At 51.2% G+C, this 2,883-nt stretch overlaps 1 pseudogene; it reads right to left on the minus strand.

Moving 5' to 3' along the window:
* Window positions 1–528: 528 nt before the first annotated feature.
* Window positions 529–2,106, minus strand: LOC145758219 (small subunit ribosomal RNA; annotated as a pseudogene).
* Window positions 2,107–2,883: the final 777 nt, after the last annotated feature.

The following is a 2,883-nucleotide window of genomic DNA, read 5'->3' on the forward strand; positions in this document are numbered from 1 at the left end:
CATTCAGTCATAATCCCCCAGATGGTAGCTTCGCACCATTGGCTTATCAGCCAAGCACATGAAACAAATGTCTGAAACTGCGGTTCCTCTCGTACTGAGCAGAATTACTATCGCAACAACCCTTTATCAGTAGGGTAAAACTAACCTGTCTCACGACGGTCTAAACCTAGCTCACGTTCCCTATTAGTGGGTGAACAATCCAACGCTTGGTGAATTCTGCTTCACAATGATAGGAAGAGCCGACATCGAAGGATCAAAAAGCAACGTCGCTATGAACGCTTGGCTGCCACAAGCCAGTTATCCCTGTGGTAACTTTTCTGACTCCTCTTGCTTGAAACCCACAAGTTCAAAAGGATCGATAGGCCACGCTTTCGCGGTCTGTATTCATCGACAAGCCCGCGCACCGCATGAAGCCTTCGGGCACTCGACGCCGACAAAACAAGTTCCTGATCGCGGGGCGGCGGACGCGCCGAGGCACGACGCCGTCCCGGTGTTTGCTCTTTCGCTCTTCGATTTTTTTTCTCTTGCTAATGATCCTTCCGCAGGTTCACCTACGGAAACCTTGTTACGACTTTTACTTCCTCTAATTAATCAAGTTAGATCGTCTTCTAGGGCCAAGACCCAACCGTCGCCAGTCGAGTCCGGGCCCAATCGGATGACCTCACTAAACCATTCAATCGGTAGTAGCGACGGGCGGTGTGTACAAAGGGCAGGGACGTAATCAACGCGAGCTAATGACTCGCGCTTACTGGGAATTCTTCGTTCAAGCGAAATAATTTCAATTCTCTATCCCTAGCACGACCGGGGTTCATCGGGTTACCCAGACCTTTCGGCCAAGGCGAACACACGTTAATCCGCTCAGTGTAGCGCGCGTGGGTGAGATCCGGGTGAGATCTCCCGTGTTGAGTCAAATTAAGCCGCAGGCTCCACTCCTGGTGGTGCCCTTCCGTCAATTCCTTTAAGTTTCAGCTTTGCAACCATACTTCCCCCGGAACCCAAACACTTGGTTTCCCGCAAGCTGCCGGAGAGGTCGTCAAAATAACGCCCCCCGATCGCTAGTTGGCATCGTTTATAGTCAGAACTAGGACGGTATCTGATCGTCTTCGAACCTCTGACTTTCGCTCTTGATTAAAGAAAACATTCTTGGCAAATGCTTTCGCAGTCGTTCGTCTTGCGCCGATCCAAGAATTTCACCTCTAACGGCACATTACGAATGCCCCCGTCCGTCCCTCTTAATCATTACCTCGCGCTCCGAAAACCAACAAAAAAGAACCGAGGTCCTATTTCATTATTCCATGCAACACTATCCAGGCGAAGCGCCTGCTTTGAACACTCTAATTTTTTCAAGGTAAACGTCCCGGCCGCCGCCGACACTCAGTCAAGAGCACCGACGGAAAACGGTAGGTAAAGCCAGAACGGACAGTGCACGCCTTGCGACGGACCGAACGCCTGCGCCCAAAATCCAACTACGATCTTTTTAACCGCAACAACTTAAATATACACTTTTGGAGCTGGAATTACCGCGGCTGCTGGCACCAGACTTGCTCTCCAATGGATACTCGTTAAAATTTTTACAGTGTACTCATTCCAATTACAGGGCCTCGTTAGAGTCCTGTATCGTTATTTTTCGTCACTACCTCCCCGCGTCGGGAATGGGTAATTTGCGCGCCTGCTGCCTTCCTTGGATGTGGTAGCCGTTTCTCAAGCTCCCTCTCCGGATTCGAACTCTGATTCCCCGTTACCCGTAAGAACCTCCTTAGGCAGATACCGTACCGACGAAAGTTGATAGGGCAGACACTTGAATGATCCGTCGCCGGTGCAAGACCGTGCGATCAGCAAAGTTATCCCGAGTCGCCAACAAGACGAGCCGAAGCCGAAGCCCGGCAGGTTTTTGATATGATAAAGCCGCGCCTCCCGCAAGGTCTGCGCTTTTTGCATGTATAAGCTCTAGAATTACCACAGTTATCCAAGTAAAATTTACGATCAAATGAATCACGACTGATTTAATGAGTCATTCGCAGTTTTACCGTACGCAAGTTCGTACTGAGACATGCATGGCTTAATCTTTGAGACAAGCATATGACTACTGGCAGGATCAACCAGGTAACTATCGGCCGACAAAATACGCGAACGGAGCCTTTCGCTTTCCCCGTCGCGGTATCGCACTGTATTACTCATTCACTATTTTTGCTTAGCTCCTCAAACCCGGCGTAAGCCGCGATCTGGACGCCGTCGACACCGGCCAGACGCCCTTTCGGGCGAAGCCGCGCGCGGGCTGCGTTTGCATACAACACCAGGAACGCCCAACAAAAGCGAACCGAGAAAACCATCACTTGCGTGCGCACCGGCCACCGCAACTACGGCCCGAGGCCGTGGTCGCGCGCCGAAACACAAACTCCTATTTGCAACTTAATTTTTTCCGTCTAACGTTCAGAGCCTCGCTGCTAGCTACGACGCCTTCGCGGGTCAGCATCAAGTCTGCCCAAAAGCGCACATCGACTGCACGACACCACATCGTTTTGTCACCAAATACCTTCAACCGACAACCGCATCGCCAATTTGCTCATTTCGCCACAACGACGTCTTCCCTCATAGTATACCGGGAAGCTGGTCTCGCGACAAAGGTAGCAAACATGTCGAATTTCGACAATTTTCCAAAACGTGCGTTTCTGTGCGGGAAATTGTTCATCGGGCGTCGGCCGATGTCGTGCGTCTTTGCCCGGGCGATTTTCGAAACTCGCCGGACTTGTGTTTTTCACGCGCGCGCCGGTGGGCTAGTCTCGCGACAAAGGTAGCAAACATGTCGAATTTCGACAATTTTCCAAAACGTGCGTTTCTGTGCGGGAAATTGTTCATCGGGCGTCGGCCGATGTCGTGCGTCTT

Source organism: Corella eumyota, chromosome 6 (assembly GCF_963082875.1).
Source record: "Corella eumyota chromosome 6, kaCorEumy4.1, whole genome shotgun sequence".
NCBI lineage: Eukaryota > Metazoa > Chordata > Ascidiacea > Phlebobranchia > Corellidae > Corella > Corella eumyota.